At 48.7% G+C, this 18,679-nt stretch overlaps 1 protein-coding gene across 11 annotated transcripts in view; it reads left to right on the top strand.

Moving 5' to 3' along the window:
- The window catches only part of rimbp2b (RIMS binding protein 2b), a 190,325-nt gene that overhangs the window by 65,472 nt on the left and 106,174 nt on the right, over positions 1-18,679 (top strand). For 8 of the 11 annotated variants that reach the window (XM_072240778.1, XM_072240780.1, XM_072240776.1 and 5 more), the window contains 2 exons: positions 11,343-11,433; positions 15,676-15,798. The gene's annotated coding sequence lies outside the window, so the exon portion shown is untranslated. The remainder of the gene's footprint in view (positions 1-11,342; positions 11,434-15,675; positions 15,799-18,679) is intronic. The other 3 variants (XM_072240777.1, XM_072240779.1, XM_072240773.1) reach the window with 2 other exon arrangements.

Below are 18,679 nucleotides of genomic sequence, written 5' to 3'. Positions count from 1 at the left end.
TTTGAATGAAGTTTTGCACATCTGCATAAAGAAAAGGGACAGCTCTGAGGGAGGGTCACACTGTGGGAGGGATGATACTGTGAAAGTTTGCAGCTGAGGGCCTGTTTGGTTGTCGAAATTCCCCCCTCACTCCTAGTCCGACCTTTCCCGATGCTGATCTTTGGGATGCTCCCCGAGGCACAGTGCCCAGTGCCTGTGGGGGTGTTCCTCGCCGCTCACCCCTGGCTTTCCTCTGTTTGACTGAACAGAGCAGGTGTGCAGGTTGGTATGAGCCTTGAGTGGATGGTGTGAGGTGACCGTGCTGGAATAAACCAGACAGAGGTTTACGGAATGCCCGGCTCCATTCTGGGGGCAGTCTCTCCGTGGCCGAGCCGAGGCTGAAGACAAAGCATGTGACGAGAGGAGGTGTTTCACAGTCAACTGAACGTGTGATGGTGCACCGGTGTAATTATAAACATTTATGTTGGTCTAAATATAGCTATTGCACTACTCCTGTCTTCTGAAGGGCCCTGTTATCCAGAGACTCAGAGAGCATTGCTGTTTTTAAAGTGTTTGCATGTTGGGCTGTGGGTGTGTACTGTGATCTTGTAAACGTGGACGCGCGCGCAGACAAACACACAGACACACACACACACTCACACACATACATTCACACACCTTCACACACAAACCCACATACAGCACACACACACACCACCCCACAAGAGGAACTCAGCAGGCCAGGCAGCATCTATGGAAAAGAGTAAACGTTTATTCCCTTCCATAAATGTCACCTGAGCTGCTTCATCGGGGAAGAAGGGGACACAAGCCAGAATTAGAAGGGGGGGAGGGAGGAGTATAAGCTGGCAGGTGATAGGTGAGACCAGGTGAGGGGGAAGGTGGATGGCAGGTGATAGGTCAGACTGTGAGGGTGAAGGTGGGTGGCAGGTGATAGGTGAGACTGTGAGGGTGAAGGTGGGTGGCAGGTGATAGGTGAGACTGTGAGGGAGAAGGTGGGTGGCAGGTGATAGGTCAGACTGTGAGGGTGAAGGTGGGTGGCAGGTGATAGGTCAGACTGTGAGGGTGAAGGTGCGTGGCTGGTGATAGGTGAGACTGTGAGGGTGAAGGTGGGTGGCTGGTGATAGGTGAGACCAGGTGAGGGGGAAGATGGGTGGCTGGTGATAGGTGAGACTGTGAGGGAGAAAGTGGGTGGCTGGTGATAGGTGAGACTGTGAGGGTGAAGGTGGGTGGCTGGTGATAGATCAGACTGTGAGGGAGAAGTTGGGTGGCAGGTGATAGGTGAGACTGTGAGGGAGAAAGTGGGTGGCTGGTGATAGGTCAGACTGTGAGGGTGAAGGTGGGTGGCAGGTGATAGGTGAGACTGTGAGAGAGAAAGTGGGTGGCTGGTGATAGGTCAGACTGTGAGGGAGAAGGTGGGTGGCAGGTGATAGGTGAGACTGTGAGGGAGAAAGTGGGTGGCTGGTGATAGGTCAGACTGTGAGGGTGAAGGTGGGTGGCAGGTGATAGGTGAGACTGTGAGAGAGAAAGTGGGTGGCTGGTGATAGGTCAGACTGTGAGGGAGAAGGTGGGTGGCAGGTGATAGGTGAGACTGTGAGAGAGAAAGTGGGTGGCTGGTGATAGGTCAGACTGTGAGGGAGAAGGTGGGTGGCAGGTGATAGGTGAGACTGTGAGGGAGAAAGTGGGTGGCTGGTGATAGGTCAGACTGTGAGGGTGAAGGTGGGTGGCAGGTGATAGGTGAGACTGTGAGAGAGAAAGTGGGTGGCTGGTGATAGGTCAGACTGTGAGGGAGAAGGTGGATAGGTGGGGGAGAAGCGATGAAGTCAGAACCTCGAAGAGAAGATGCCCCCTTCCTTTCCAGTCCTGATGAAGGGTCTTGGAGTATGAAGCGTATTTGACATCTCTGGGCCTGTACTCACTGGTGTTTAGAAGAATGAGGAGGGATCTCTTTGAAACCTATCAAATATTGAAATGCCTTGATAGAGTGGATGTGCAGGGTATGTTTCCTATAGTGGGGGAGTCTAAGACCAGAGGACACAGCCTCAATAGAGAGAACATTCACAAGAATTATTCTTGGCCTAGATAGAGTGAATGTGGAGAGGATGATTCCTATAGTGGAACAGTCTAGGATGAGAGGGCACAGCCTCAGAATAGAGGGATGTCTATTTAGAACAGAGATAAGGAGGAATTTCTTCAGCAGGGGGTAGTGAATTTGTTGAATTCATTACCGCAGGAGGCAGTGGAGGCCAAATCATTGAGTATATTTAAGGCAGAGGTTGATAGATTCTTGATTAGTCAGGGAATGAAGGGACACAGGGAGAAGACAGGAGATTAGGGCTGAGAGGAAAATTGGATCAGCCATGATGAAATGGTGGAGCAGACTTGATGGGCTGAATGGCCTAATTCTGCTCCTATATCTTCAGAATGAGGTTGATAGGTTCTTGATTAGAGTTTGCATGAAGGGATACGGGGAGAAGACAGGAGATTGGGGCTGAGAGGGAAAATGGATCAGCCATAATGAAATGGTGGAGCAGACTCAATGGCCTGAATGGCCTAATTCTGTTCCTATATCTTCAGAATGAGGTTGATAGGTTCTTGATTAGTCAGGGTGTCAAAAGTTACAGGAAGATGGCAGGATCTTAGAGTTGAGAGGGATAATATATCACCCATGATGGAATGGTGGAGCAGACTCAATGGGCTGAATGGCCTAATTCTGCTCTTAGGACTTGTAGGTTCCTCATATTGCTCTTGTACCTTTTATAAAACAGATGAATAATGTTTGTGGGGGTATAATTAGATCTGTGCTCTCCCTGTGCATTGGAAGGCCACATTCTGCAGCTCCCTCTCTGTCTCACTGAGGGTTAACCATTACCATCAGTCCGTGAGACAAGATCATTAATTTCCCAGCAACCGCAGTGCTCATGCATGGAACAGGACGGGAAGCTAATTCGCTCCCCTCCCTCCATCTGGCAAGCATTTTATCCGCCTCGTTGGCCGTGACTTCCAATTGTATTATGTGCCAGGTTGGAAGGACTCTGACTTGAAGCTGATCTCTGAGTAAGTGGGACTTGCAGTGGTTGTTGGAGTTCTTCCTAATCCCATCACCCCTACTGGGGGAGAGGCCACCAACCGCAGCTCACCGGAGTCTTCTGTCCTGAAACGATGTTAGGCTGATTGGCCCTGTGCCTTCTGTTTTCACCACACTGCTTCATAAGTCTTTAAGGCGAAGATCCTTCCTCTCTCAGGTACGAAATCTTTGGAGCTCTTGTTGCAGTTTCTGTAGCTCTGAATTTTTACGGGATGAGGTTGCTAGCCCTATGGCCGACCCTTCAGCTTTCACAGCCAGGCTTGGGACTGTCCATGTTGGAGCTGGTTTTAGAATGACAGGATGTTAATTCAGGTTCTGTTCCTGGATGGGAGAGCACTCGGAGAGCTTCTATATCTGGGCAGTGTTTCAGGAGATCACTGTTGGACCTTGCCGTTTCAGGATTAGTGTTTGTTGCAATGGGAGGGAGGTACAGGAGCCTCAGGACTCACATCATCAGGTTCAGGAACAGTTATTACCCCTCAACCATTAAGAAGGAGGTACAGGAGCCTCGGGACCCACACCACCAGGTTCAGGAACAGTTATTACCCCTCAACCATCCGGAAGGAGGTACAGGAGCCTTGCGACTCACACCACCAGGTTCAGGAACAGTTATTACCCCTCAACCATTAAGAAGGAGGTACAGGAGCCTCAGGACCCACACCACCAGGTTCAGGAACAGTTATTACCCCTCAGCCATCAGGCTCCTGAACCAGCGTGGATAACTTCACTCACCTCAACACTGAACCAACTCCACAAATAACAGACTCACTTTCAAGGACTCAGTAACTCATGCTCTCTGTATTATTTATTTATTTTCTGTATTAGCACAGTTCGTCTTCTCTTGCACATTGGTTGTTTGACTGTCTCTGTTTTTCATGGATTCTATTGTATTTCTTTGTCCTACTCTGAATACCCGCAAGAAAATGTATCTCAGGGTTGTATAATGTGACATAAACGTTCTTTAATAATAAATTTACTTTGAACTTTGAGTTGAAAATGGGCTTAACACCTTGTTTATAAAAACCTGCTTTAAAAATGTCTTCTGAAAGCAACTCAGAGCTGGGCATTGGTGTCGCTGGTGGCCAACTCTGTGTCTAATAACAGAGAACATGCAGTTACGGTGAGAGGGAGGAAACGCTCCCACTATTGGAAACATCCTTTATATGTCCACCCTACCCTGGCTTCTCAGTATTCAGTTGTCCTTTTGCCTGCTCTTCAGCACATCTCCTGGGATTTTTCTTTGTGACTGAGAGGACCGGCAGACAGGGTTTAGTGTTTTGCTGACAGAGCAGCAGTCTGTCTGTGTTGGTAACTCAGCGGTAAGGCTGACGGTGACCGGGACGCAATAGATGCACTTTTAACCTGTCCCAACCCTAGAAGTGGGTGTATGGGGTGTCCAGCGAGGGGCTGTACCTCTGGTGAAGGGGGCTTGTCATGTCCATTCTGAGGCAAGTAACTCACATTTGGTCCCCACCGGACACTCAGCTCTCACCTGTGGCTCCAAGCGGCTGTTTGCATGCGACAGCGGCCACGCCCTGGTACACCGCTTCGACATGGGGGATAAATCAGGTGAGGGTACTGGCAGCCTCATACCCCGGTGAGAGAGGGCTAGCATGCGAAGTCACCTCCAGCCGTCTGGGCAGCTGAGATCCATCGGCCAGGAAGGAGGTTCTGCAACGCTGTGTGGAGAGCAAAGGGCACGACAAGGCACAGAAGACATCATGGTCATCCATTGTAACCAAGGAAGACCCCAGTTTGTGACGACCACTCGCAAAATCGGACTTCCGAGGTTGAGAAATTGGACCTGCCCCAGTGCAAAGGCTTTTCCAACTTTGAAAACTGTCCCACACAGATTTTCTGTCATCGTCAGATACAATCACCACCACAGCAGCTGTTTAAAGTAAATTTATTATCAAAGTACATATATGTCACCATATACAACCCTGGGATTCATTTTCCCGTGGGCATACTCAATAAATCCAACACACAATCAATGAAAGACTGCACCAACAGGACAGACTGAAGTGAACTCTGGTTCAGGAGCCTGATGGCTGAGGTGTAATAACTGTTCCTGAACGTGGTGGTGTGGGTCCTGAGGCTCCTGTACCTCCTTCCTGATGGTTGAGGGGTAATAACTGTTCCTGAATCTGGTGGTGTGAGTCCTGAGGTTCCTGTATCTCCCTCCTGATGGTTGAGGGTAATACGTGTTCCTGAACCTGGTGGTGTGTTTCTGAGTCTCCTGTACCTCCTTCCTGATGGCTCAGGGCAATAACTGTTCCTGAACCTGGGGGTGAGAGCCCTGAGGCTCCTGTACCTCCTTCCTGATGGCTGAGGGTAATAACTGTTCCTGAACCTGGGGGTGAGAGCCCTGAGGCTCCTGTACCTCCCTCCAGATGGCAGCAGTGAGAAGAGAGCATGTCCTGGGTGATGGGGGTCTCCGATGATGGATGCTGCTTCCCTGCGACAGTGTTTCATGTAGACGTGCTCAATGGTGGGGTGGGCTTTACCCGTGATGGACTGGGCCATATCCACTACTTTTTGCAGGCGTTTCCATACAAGGGTATTGGTGCTTCCATACCAGGCTGTGATGCAGCCAGTCAATATATTCTCCACCACACACCTGTAGAAGTTTTAGATGTCATACTGAATCTTCATAAACTTCTAAGGAAGTAGAGGCACTGCTGTGTGCTTTCTTTGTAAATGCACTTGTGTGCTGGGCCCAGGACAGATCTCCTGAAATGATAACAGCGAGGAATTTAAAATTGCTGACCCTCTCCACCTCTGAACCCCTGATGAGGACTGGCTCACGGATCTATAGTTTCCGTCTCCTGAATTCAATAATCAGCTCCTTGGTCTCGCTGACCTTGATTGAAAGATCATTGTTGTGGCACCACTCAGCCAGATTTTCAATCTCACTCTAATATGCTGATTCACCACCACTTCTGATTTGGCCTCTGACGGTGATATCGTCAGCAAACTTAACTATGGCATTGGAACTGTGCTTAGCCACACATTCATAGGTGTAAAGTGAGTAGAGCAGGGGGCTAAGCACACAGCCTTGTGGTGCACCTGTGCTGATGGAGATCATGGAGGAGATGTTGTTGCCAATCCGAACTGACTGGAGTCTGCAGTGAGGAAATCCAGAATCCAACTGCACAAGGAGGCACTGAGGCCAATGAATATCACCATCCTCTCAAAACTTATCTTGAAGGTTATTGCAAACACGAGGAAATCTGCAGATGCTGGAAATTCAAGCAACACACACAAAATGCTGGTGAACGCAGCAGGCCAGGCAGCATCTGTAGGAAGAGATACGGTCGACGTTTGGTGTCGAGACCCTTCGTCAGGACTAACGGAAAACAGAGATAGTAAGAGATTTGAAAGGGGGAGACCCGAAGTGATAGGAGAAGACGGAGGGGGGGGGGTGAGGATGAAGCCGAGAGCTGGAAAGTTGATTAGCAAAGGGGTCACAAGGCAGGAGAAGGGGAATCATGGGTCGGAAGGCCTTGGAAGAAAGAAAGGGGGAGGGGAGCACCAGAGGAAGATGGAAGGTTATTGATTAGTTTTGAAGGGATGACGGTATTGAATGCTGAGCTGTAGCCAATAAAGAGCATCCTGATTTAGGCATCTTTGCTGCTCAGATGTTCCAGGTTGAGTTAAGAGCCAATGAGATTGCATCTGCTGTAGAGCTATTGTGATGGTAGGTAAATTGGAGTGGATCCAAGTGGCTTCTCGGCAGGAATTGATATCCTTCATCACCAACCTCTCAAAACACTACATCTCTGTGGTTGTAAGTGCAACTGGACAATAGTCATTGAGGCAGGTCACCACATTCTTCTTCGGCACTGATGTAAGTGAAGCCTGAGTGAGAGGTTAAAGATCTCCAGCCAGCTGATCAGCACAGGTCTTCAGTAATGGGCCAGGATCGCCTTCTAGGCCGGATGCTTTCCGTGGGTTCACCCTCCTGAAGGATGCTCTCAGGTCAGCCTAAGAGACTGAAATCACAGGATGATCAGGGACTGAGGGAGTTCGTGCTGGTTCCTCCATGTCTGGACAGTCAAAGCGGTCATTGGGCTCATCTGGAAGCAAAGTGCCCCCCCACCCCGTCACCTCTGTCACTTGGTTTGGAGGGACCAGAGAGACCAGAGGTTCACTCTGCAGCTTGTAAAGGGTTAACACACCAGCTGTTATTCAGTGTTCGTGTATTTTGAAAATAATTCCATCTTCAGGCGCAAGCGGAAATGAAATGCGTTTCAATTAGTTCAGTAAAGCAGGTTGCACTGATGTGCTGGCTGCGATACCGATTATTATCTAATCCAGACATCGTCCGAGGATCCGCAGACCTTTTCATTAGATTTGTAAAATGGTTAAAAGGAAGTCAGTCAGTGAGTAAGCAGGGACTAGTTCACTCAGCCGAGGCAGCTCGGCTTCATTAGATTCAGCTAATGGAGCAGACTGTTTTCAAACAGTATCCCATCACTGAGGGGAGATCTGATAGAGGTTTATAAGATTATGAGAGGCATAGATAGAGTGGACAGAGAGTATCTGTTTCCCAGGGGTGAAATGTCTAATACCAGAGGGCATGCATTGAAAGAGAGAGGGGGATGTAAGGGGTAAGTTTTTTACTCAGAGAGTGGTGAATGTGCTGCCTGGGGCGGTGGTTTAAGGTGGAACTTCCAGTTTAAGGTGCTGCTGCTGAGGGTGAGGGACTACTTACTGGCAGGTAACAAATCAAGGGATACAACTAAGTACTTATTAACACTTCTGTTTAAAAAAAAAGATGGAAAACGATCACAATGAAGAGGCGAGCAAACACGAGGCTGAGTCGAGGGTCAAAGCATGCGGGTGCGAGGAGAAATCGGAGTGAGGCATGTTTGAGATAGAGTTGGTGCGAGCAGAGCAGGGAAAAGTCAGAATGTAGGAGAAGCAGATTTGGGGCCCGTCCACCTCAACTGAGAGCAAGGTTTAATCGATCTAAGTGCCAGGCTGATTTGGAAAGGTGGGCTAAGGGCCGAAATGAGGAGGCGAGGTCCAGGCCCGGAGTGTATTAACACGAGAGGGCCCAGGTCCTAGTGCGAGGAAAGGCCCGATGTTTGGACGATTTAAAGGCCGGGCCAGTTGAAAAGACCGGGTATCGGGACCGGAGGCAAGGGTGGGGCCGGTTCTGCTGGCTGCTCTGCGACGTTTACTCTGCTCTTCACTGCCCTGAGGCTGGGGCCTTGGGCCTGGTCCAGGCTTCGTGTCTGAGGACTCGCTTTCATTCTAAATGCTATTTGCTTACTTTAATTGCACGATTTGTTTTTTTCTCTCTCTGCACATTGGGTGTTTGTCAAGTCTTTTTTTTACACGGGTTCTGTTTGTTTCCTTGTCTTGTGGCTGTCTGTAAGGAGACGAACCTCAAGGTTGTATAGTGTATACATACTTTGATAATAAATGAACTTTGTAGAGGCAGAACATTAGAGACTTTTAAGAGATGTTTAGATAGGCACGAATGTGAGGAAAATGGAAGGATATGGGCATTGTGTAGGCAGAACAGATTAATTCAGTTGACCATTTGGTTATTAATTTAATTGGTTCAGCACAACACTGTGGGCCAAAGACCATGTTCCTGTGCTGTACGGTTCTACATTCGATGTTCTATCACAGCCTGAAGCCTTGCATCCACAAATCACCGCACACTCAAGGGAAAGCATGGGGAAAAGTTCTCAACAGTAAGATCCCACCGTGCCTGCTCGTTGAATATTTCTGGTGTTGATAATAGCCGTTGGCTGGGACACAGTATGGCATCACTCAGTGGCCAGGGGGTCAGTACACAGTCCCATTCTAGTGACGACCCCTCCCACAGTGCCTCACCACTGACCCTCCAACAGGCTGCTGCTCCAAGGCAAGTGGGCGTCAGCGGTCGGCTTTACACTATTATGGTGCCAGTGTGCGGGTTCAATTCCTGCCACAGGCCGTAAGGAGTTATTACGTTCTTCCTGTGACTGCACGGGCTCCCTCCCGGTGCTCCTTCCACATTCTAAAGATGTACCAGTTAGTAGGTTAATTGGTCACGTGTGTTTGATTGGACGGTACAGGCCTGTTACCGTGCCCTGAGGACCCCTGTTGGTCGGGGTTGGCCATGCATGTTCCCTCCATGCTGTCCGTTAACAGTCGATACGCAAGCCAGCACACGAGCTGGGGCAGTACGATATGGAGAGCAAGCTGTTGTCCATGTAACAGGCTCCCCCTCTCCGTGCGGCTGATGAATCCGAAGGGACGGCAGAGACCGATACAGTTTGGCACCAGCAGTGTTGTCGCTGGGGGAGCTCAGCAGGTCAGGCTGCAGCTATGGGAATTAACAAAGAGTCGTGGTTTTGGGCCGAGACCCTTCAAATGACTGTTTATTCATTTCCATAGAGGCTGCCTGATCTGCTGGGTTCCTCCAGCATTTTGTGTGTGTGTGTGTGTGTGTGTGTGTGTGTGTGTGTGTGTTGCTCTGGATTTGAGGGAAATGAACAGACATTTCGGTCTGAGACCCTTCATCAAGGTTGGAAAGTTGGTGGGGAGGGCACCTTCACTCTCAGCTTCTTACTTCATCCCCCTCCTTCCCCATCTCCCCCATCTCCCCCCCTCAACTGGTCTCAGCAATCACCTCAGCAGGCCAGGCTGCATCTTTCAGAAGAGGTACAGTCGACGTTTTGGGCCAAGACCCTTCGTGTAGGTCCTGACAAAGGGTCTTGGCCCGAAACGTCAACTGTACCTCTTCCTATAAATGCTGTCTGGCCTGCCGCGCTCACCAGCAATTTTTGTGTGTGTTGCTTGAAATTCCAGCATCTGCAGATTTCCTTGTGTTCACCTATCACCTGCCAGTTTGTGTTTCTCCCCATCACCGCAACGACTTCCTTTGGCTTCTATCTCCTTCCTTTCCAGCCGTGGTAAAATGGAGGGTCTTAGCCCAAAACATCAACTGTTTATTCCCCTCCATAGATGCTGCCTGGCCTGCTGAGTTCCTCCAGTGTGTTGTATGTGTTGCTCAGAATGAGTTTCATTATAATTGACATTATAACAATTACAGCACGGAAACAGGCCATCTCGGCCCTTCTAGTCTGTGACGAATTCTTACTCTCACCTAGTCCCACCGACCTGCACTCAGCCCATAACCCTCCATTCCTTTCCTGTCCATATTGTTGTCCAATTTAACTTTAAACAACAACATCAAACCTGCCTCAACCACTTCTGCTGGAAGCTCATTCCACACAGCCACCACTCTCTGAGTAAAGAAGTTCCCCCTCATGTTACCCCTAAACTTTTGCCCTTTAACTCTCAACTCATGTCCTCCTGTTTGAATCTCCCCCACTCTCAATGGAAAAAGCCTATCCGTGTCAACTCTATCTATCCCCTTCATAATTTTAAACACCTCTATCAAGTCCCCCCTCAACCTTCTACGCTACAAAGAATAAAGACCTAATCATATAATTGACATTTGTTGCTTGGCGGCAGCACTACAATGCAAGACATAAAATTACTGTGAATTATATTAAGAATGTGTGTGTGTATATATAATCATAACTATCATCATCATGTGTCATGTCATATGACGTGGGTGATCGTGATTCCATGACCATGACTGTTCTTGGCAAATTTTTCTACCAGTGTGGTTTGCCATTACCTTCTGGACAGTGTCTTTACAAGACGGGTGACCCCAGCCATTATCAATACTCTTCAGAGATTGTCTGCCTGGTGTCAGTGGTCACATGACCAGGACTTGTGATCTGTACCAGCTGCTCAAACGACCGTCACCACCTGCTCCCATGGTCACCTGACCCTGATCAGGTGGGGGGGGGCTAAACAGGTGCTACACCTCGCCCCAGGGTGACCTGCAGGCTAGGGGAGAGAAGGAGCACCTTACACCTTTGGTAGAAATATATCTCCACCTGCCACCTAGAAAGATAAATAGTGCAAAAAGAGAGCTGAGTGGTGAGATAGTGCTCATGGATTTATTGTCCATTCAGAAATCTGATGGCAGAGGGGAAGAAACTGCTCCTAAAATGCTGCATGTGAGTCTGTATCGGCACTCTGTGCAACTCCCCTGCATTTAAAAGCCTCCTCTTTCACAATATCCCAGTGAAACCCCCCCCCCACCCCCCAGGGGAAGGGCTGCAGTGATTGAGCAGTCGTGAGCGGGGAATTCGAGGGAGCAGTGAACCCTCTGTGTGACCCTCTGGTTTCCTTCGTCATTCTCACTGTCTCTCTCCCATCTTGTCCCCTTTTTCAGGAGAATGAGCTGAAAGGAATTCCTCCAGGAAGCGTCTGACTTGTGCCCGCATGCTCCCCGCCTTCCTCGGAAGAGGCCTCGTTACGAATAGGTATTCTGCTGGCGCAGAGATCGGGGTGCTGGAGCGGCAGCGAGACTGAGAGAGACAGGGACAGGCACTCCAACCCCTAGAAATTAAAAAAAACACCTACAAGGCAGAGGACAGCAGTCAGGTCATCCGATGGCAAAACCCTCTGGTCCAACCCAACAGGCCGCCATTGTAGCTTCGGGGTTAGCATAACGTTTTAAAGGACCTACAGACTGAGTTCAGTTCCTACCACCGTCTGTAAGCACTTTAGAGTCATAGAAAACTATAGCAGGGAAACAAGCCCTTCGGCCCAGCTAGTCCTTCCTGAGCTATTAATCTGCCTGCTCCCATCAACCTGCACTGGGACCATAGCTCTCCATACCCCTCCCATTCATGTATCTATCCAAACTTCTCTTCAACGTTGAAATCGAAATCACACGCGCACCTCTTGCTCGTTCCACACTCTCACCACCCTCTAAGTCAGGGGCTCCCAACCTGGGGTCTGCAGACTCCTTGGTTAATGGCATTAATAAAGGTTGGTGTGGCGCGTGGCCAAGTGGTTAAGGCATCGGTCTAGTGATCTGAAGGTCGCTAGTTCGAGCCTAAGCTGAGGCAGCATGTTGTGTCCTTGAGCAAGGCACTTAACCACACATTGCTCTGCGACGACCACCGGTGCCAAGCTGTATGGGTCCTAATGCCCTTCCCTTGGACAACATCGGTGGCGTGGAGCAGGGAGACTTGCAGCATGGGCAACTGCCGGTCTTCCATACAACCTTGCCCAGGCCTCAGTCAACATCGAAAATCGATGGACAGCCAAAGAAGAAGAAATAAAGGTTGGGAACTGCTGCTCTAAGTGAAGAAGGTCTCCCACGTGGAGAAGTTTGTACATTCTCCATGTGACCACATGGCTTTCCTCGAGGTGCTCCAAGTTCTCCCACGTTCCAAAGACGTATGTAGATAGGGTCGTAAAGAGATCTTTTGGTACATTGGCCTTTATTAATCAAAGTATTGAGTATAAGAGCTGGAATGTTATGATGAGGTTGTATAAGGCATTGGTGAGGCTGAATCTGCAGTATTGTGTTCAGTTTTGGTCACCAAATTACAGGAAGGATATAAATAAGGTTGAAAGAGTGCAGAGAGGGTTTACAAGGATGTTGCCAGGACTTGAGAAACTCAGTTACAGAGAAAGGTTGAATAGGTTGGGACTTTATTCCCTGGAGCGTAGAAGAATGAGGGGAGATTTGATAGAGGTATATAAAATTATGATGGGTATAGATAGAGTGAATGCAAGCAGGCTTTTTCCACTGAGGCAAGGGGAGAAAAAAACCAGAGGACATGGGTTAAGGGTGAGGGGGGAAAAGTTTAAAGGGAACATTAGTGGGGGCTTCTTCACACAGAGAGTGGTGGGAGTATGGAATGAGCTGCCAGACGAGGAGGTAAATGCGGGTTCTTTTTTAACATTTAAGAATAAATTGGACAGATACATGGATGAGAGGTGTATGGAGGGATATGGTCCGTGTGCAGGTCAGTGGGACTAGGCAGAAAATGGTTCGGCACAGCCAAGAAGGGCCAAAAGGCCTGTTTCTGTGCTGTAGTTTCTGTGGTTTCTATGGTATGGGTTAATAAGTTGTGAGCATCCCATGATACTTGAGGGCTGCCCCCAGCACATCCTTGAACTTTGGTTGCAGACACAAATGACTGTGTTTCGATGTAGATGTGACGCGTAAAGGTAAACTTGGAACAGGCTTTTCTGGCCCTTCAAACCTCACCGTGCAGCAACCCTGGCTTAATCACAGGACAATTTACAAGGACCAATAGCACACAAAGTGTGGTGAGACCTTTAGACTGTGGGAGAAGACCGGAGCTCCCACTGGTCACCCACTCGGTCACAGGAAGGAACGCACAAATTTCCTCAGAGAGGACACCGGAATTGAACTGTGAACTCTGATGCCCTGAGCTGAAGTAGCATGTGCTAATCACTATGCTCTGGTGGTGCCCTAGCCTCCACACCCTCTCAATTCCTGGCCTGGCCAGGCCCCCCTTCTCCCCTCCAGGCCCTCCGCTCCATCCCCCAACACTACCTTTAACCCTGACCTCCACAACCCTCTCTCCTCCAGCCCCTCACCTACATCCCAACCATTCCGTTATCCCTAAGATCTCAATAAATGCAAGCACTATTAGACCAGGTTAATGAAGGCAAAGGCCACATCAAAGTGGCAGGGTCAAGTGACACTGATTCTCCCATAACGAGATCAAGAAACACAAGATGGACAATTTTCCCACTGCCCGCATAATTACATCCTATCCTTAACCCTCAACCCCTAAACCCTAAGCCCTAACCCAAACTTCTGGGAGAGAATTTTCCAACTCTTTCAAGTCCTTCCATTGACAACTCTGTATCCCTGTCACTGGGTTTAATCCACTGACATGGGAAGCCATCCTTCCTGTTTATTCTTTCCTGGCCCTTCAGTGAATGGTAGGGCGTTTGAACAAAGGGATCTACCCCTACACCCCACCTCTATAGGCTCACATCGTGCCCTCCATCTCTGTCTGTGGCCTGGCACTGCTCTACCAGCTCCTGGGATTTGGCTTTCTTACGCTCAAACGCCTCCTCAATCCAGCAGTGCGGTGTAATGCATTAAAAAATTGCTATAAGCTACAACATGAAATAACAATACATACATTGTGCAGAAATAACGAGGTAGTGTTCGTGGGGTCATTGTCCATTCAGGAATTGGAGGGCAGAGGGGAGGAAGTTGTTCTAAAACATTGAGTGTGGGTCTTCAGGCTCTTGTACCTCCTCCTTGACGACAGCAATGAGAAGAGGGCACGTCCCAGTGGGTGAGGGTCCACGATGGATGCTGCCCTCTTCAAAATGTCCCCGACGGTGGGGAGGGTTGTGCCCACGACAGGGCTGGGTGAGTGTACAGCCCTCTGCAGCTTTTTCCGGCCCTGTGCCGTGGAGCCTGCGTGCCAGGCTGTGAGGCAACCAGCTGGAATGCTCTCCACTCAACAGGCAGCAGTCACCTGGAGCTGAAAGGGTTAACTGTGCGAGGTACTGTGTGTGTCTGTTCTCAGGGGGCTGCTGAGTGAACGTTTAGTTTCCAGCTGTTTTGAAAGGACAGTTCACTGCGTAATTACCACATCGTCCCACAGGAACATCTCCCAGTTCAGAACTCAGCTCCAAGAGTTTCTGAGATGTTTGGCTCAAAGCCAGATTAGAAATATCATAAAAATCATCCATTCTTTTCCTTCATTATTGTTAGTATAATGATTTATTGAATAACAGTTGAGAGACCATTCAGCCCATCTCACTCTTCCTGTACAAGCCACATAGCATTGGTGGCTGTGGTTTGTGAAGTATTAATTCGGCTTTTTATTTTTATTTTTTTTAGAGATACAGCACGGTAACAGGGCCTTCAGGCCCAACAAGCCTGTGCAGTTTTTCTGGGTGCTCCAGTTTCCTCCCACACACCAAGGGGTAGAACCAGGAGGTGGGTGGTGGGGGGATTCAGTTACGGCGAACATTCAAAGAGGGTGGGATTGCTTTGTGAGACAGCATGGACTTGATGGGCCCAGTGACCTCATTCTGTGCTGTTGTTCTGCTGAAAATGGGGACATAGTCATGGGGGATTTCAATATGCAGGTAAGTTGGAGAAAATCAGGTTGGTGCTGGATCCCAAGAAGGGAAATTTGTAGAATGCCTTTTTAGAGCAGCTTATGTTTGAGCCCACTAGGGGAATGGCTGTAGTGTCATGTGAACCAGATTTGATGAGGGAGCTTAAGGTAAAGGAACCCTTAGGAGACAGTGATCATAATATTTATACTAGAGGAATAATAAATCAGCCACGATGGAATGGCAGACTAGACTGGGTGGCTTAAATGGTCTAATTCTGCTTCTATGTCTTATGGCAGAGGTTTCCAACCTGGGGAGGTGGGGGGGTGTCCATGGACCCCTTGGTTAATGGTAAGGCTCCATGCCATAAAAAAGGCTGGGAACCCCTGTCTTATCGTCTTAACATGGTGAGCGTGCTGTGTTGGCACCGGAAATTGTGGTGATACTTGAGGGCTGTCCCCAGCGCATCGTTAGGTGACACACACACAAAATGCTGGAGGAACACAGCAGGTCAGGTAACATCTACGGAGAGGAATAACTTGGGTTGTGCTGGTTGATGACGCGAAGAATGCACTTCACTGCATGTTTCGATGTACGTGTGATAACTGAACATGAATGTGAAGATCTAACGCAGACTGCCCTATCGTCAGGTGAACCGAGGAGATGACTATCGTGAGGGCGTGCTGACTGCTGTGAGTTCGGACTGGGATTTGGCTGTGAAGGAGAAGGTGAATCTCCGAGGCAAGCTGGAAAGCCTGGAGCAGCTGGTGAAGGTGAGCCGCAGGGTCAGAAGCCCTGGGTCACGGGCCACCCTTCTGCAGCCCTGTAGGGACTATAATACATAGGAGCAAAATCAGGCCATTCTACCCATCGAGTCCTCTGCCATTCCATCATGGCTGATTTATTATTGCTCTCGTATCATACTTTGGTCACTGCCTCCTGAGGGTTCCTTTACCTTAAGCTCCCTAATCAAATCTGGTTCACACCCTTAGACATCCTGACTAATCAAGAACCTATCAACTTCTGCTTTAAATTCGCACAGTGACTTGGCCTCCACAGTGGTCTGTGGCAATGATTCACAGATTTACCACTCTTTAGCTGAAGAAATTCCTCATTCTGTGACTATGCCTTTTGGTCCTGGACTCACCCACTATAGGAAACATCCTCTCCCATCTACTCTATCTAGGCCTTTCAATATTCAATACATTTCAATAAGCTCCCCCCCCCACCCCATTCTTCCAAACTCCAGCAAGCACAGGCCCAGACCCATCAAGCATCCCTCGTACATTAACCCTTTCAACCCCAAAATCTGTTGGAATGGAATGAAGCAGTTCAGGGATGAGAGAGATTGGACATGTTGGGTCTGTTCGAAGGAGGAGGTTGAGGGGGACCTGGGTGAGGCCTACAGAACTACGATGGGCAAGAATTGGGTTGACAGTGAGGAATCCTTTCCCCTCCAGGGACGTGTCTGAGACCAGAGGCCATAGGTTTAGGTTATGGAGTATAAGGGATATAAGGAAAACTATTTTCAACCAAAGAATGGCAGACAATCTTCTGGAGGAACTTATTAGGGGAACTTACATTTTAAATTATTTAAAAAATGTTTATTTAGAAATATAGCTTGGAACAGGCCCTTATAATAAGCTGCACCACCTGACAACCGACCTATTTAACCCTAGCCTAATTCATTCATTCAATATGTTCAGTGTCGTATGACATGGGTGATCAGGGTCTTTCCATGACCATGATTGTTCTTGGCAAATTTTTCTCCAGAAGTGGTTTGCCCTCACTTTCTTCTGGGCAGTGACTTTACAAGACAAGTGACAACCATTATCAATACTCTCCAGAGATTTTCTGCCTGGCGACAGTGGTCACGTAACCAGGACTTGTGATCTGCACCAGCTGCTCATGAAACCATCCACCACCTGCTCCCATGGCTTCACAAGACCCTGATCAGAGGTGGGTGGGGTGGGCTGAGCAAGTGCTACACCTTGCCCAAGGGTGACCTGCAGGCTAGCGGAGGGAAGTGCCTTACCCCTCCTTTGGTAGAGACATATCTCCACCACCACCCCCCCTGTAATAGCCCAGTCATGGGACAAATTACAATGACCAATTAAACTATCTTTGGACTGTGGGAGGAAACCAGAGCACCCGGAGGAAACCCACAAGGACATGGGAAGGAACATACAAACTTTCTTGTAGAGGACGCCGGAACTGAACTCTGAACTCCGATGCCCTGAGCTGTGCACTAACTGCTGCTCTACCGTGGTGTCCCTTGTGGAGGAACTTAGTGGGTCGAGCAGCGTCTGTAGGGGAGGAGCTGTGGATGTTTTGGGTTAAAAGCAAGACTACATGGAAGTGTGTGGATTGGTGACTGTCCTGGGACAGGTCTGCACCATCCCTGGGATTCCTGAAGATCAAGTTCAGTTTATTGTCATTCAGCTGGACACACGTATACCGTCAAATGAAGCAACATTCCTCTGGACCAAGATGCAAAACAACATCTCCCTTGTGCAACTGGATCCTGGATTTTCTCACTTCCAGACCCCAGTCAGTTCGGATGGGCAACAACATCTCCTCCATGATCCACAGGGATGTCTGTTTCGCCCCCTGCTCTACCTGCTTTATACTTATGACTGTGTGGCTAAGCACAGCTCCAATGCCGTATTTAAGTTTGCTGATGACACCACTGTCCTTGGCTGAATCAAAGTTGGTGACAAATCAACATATAGGAGGGAGATTGAAAATCTGGCTGGGTGGTGTCATAGCAACAACCACTCACTCAGTGTCAGCAAGACCACAGAGTTAATTATTGATGACTTCAGAAGGAGAAAACCTGAGGTCCACGAGCCAGTCTTTATTGGGGGATCAGCAACTTTCAATTCCTCAGTGTTATTATTTCGGAGGACCTGTCCTGGGCCCAGCACGTGAGTGCAGTCACAAAGAAAGATCGGCAGCACCTCTACTTCCTTAGCAGTTTGCAAGTATTTGGCATGACGTCCAAACTTTGACCATCTTCCATAGATGTGTGGTAGAGAGTATATTGACTGACTGTATCACAGCCTGGTATAGAAACACCAATGCCCTTGAACGGAAAATCCCACAGAAAGTAGTAATACAGTGCAGTGTATCGCGGGTAAAGCCCTCCCAACGTTGCGCACATCTACATGAAATGCCATAGCAGGAAAGCAGCGTCCATCATCAGAGATCCCCACCACCCAGGTCATGCTCTCTTCTCACTGCTGCCATCAGGAAGGAGGTACAGGAGCCTCAGGACCCCCACCACCAGGTTCAGGAACAGTTATTACCCCTCAGCCATCAGGCTCTTGAACCAAAAGGGGATAACTTCACTCAACTTCACTTGCCCCACCATTGAAATGTTCCCACAACCTGTGGACTCAGGTTCAAGGACTCTTCATCTCATGTTCTCGATATTTATTGCTTATTTATTTATTATTACTATTTCTTTCATTTCGTATTTGCACAGTTTGTTGTCTTTTGCACACTGGCTGAACATCCAGGTTGGGCAGTCTTTCACTGATTCTGTTATGGTTTTATTCTATTATTGATTTGTTGAGTATGCCCACAAGAAAATGACATATATGTACATTGATAATAAATTCATTTTGGACAATGAACTTTGAATAACACAGT

This window comes from Mobula birostris, chromosome 22 (assembly GCF_030028105.1).
Source record: "Mobula birostris isolate sMobBir1 chromosome 22, sMobBir1.hap1, whole genome shotgun sequence".
NCBI classification, from domain to species: Eukaryota; Metazoa; Chordata; class Chondrichthyes; order Myliobatiformes; family Myliobatidae; genus Mobula; species Mobula birostris.
This window is presented reverse-complemented; position numbering and strand designations above follow the sequence as displayed.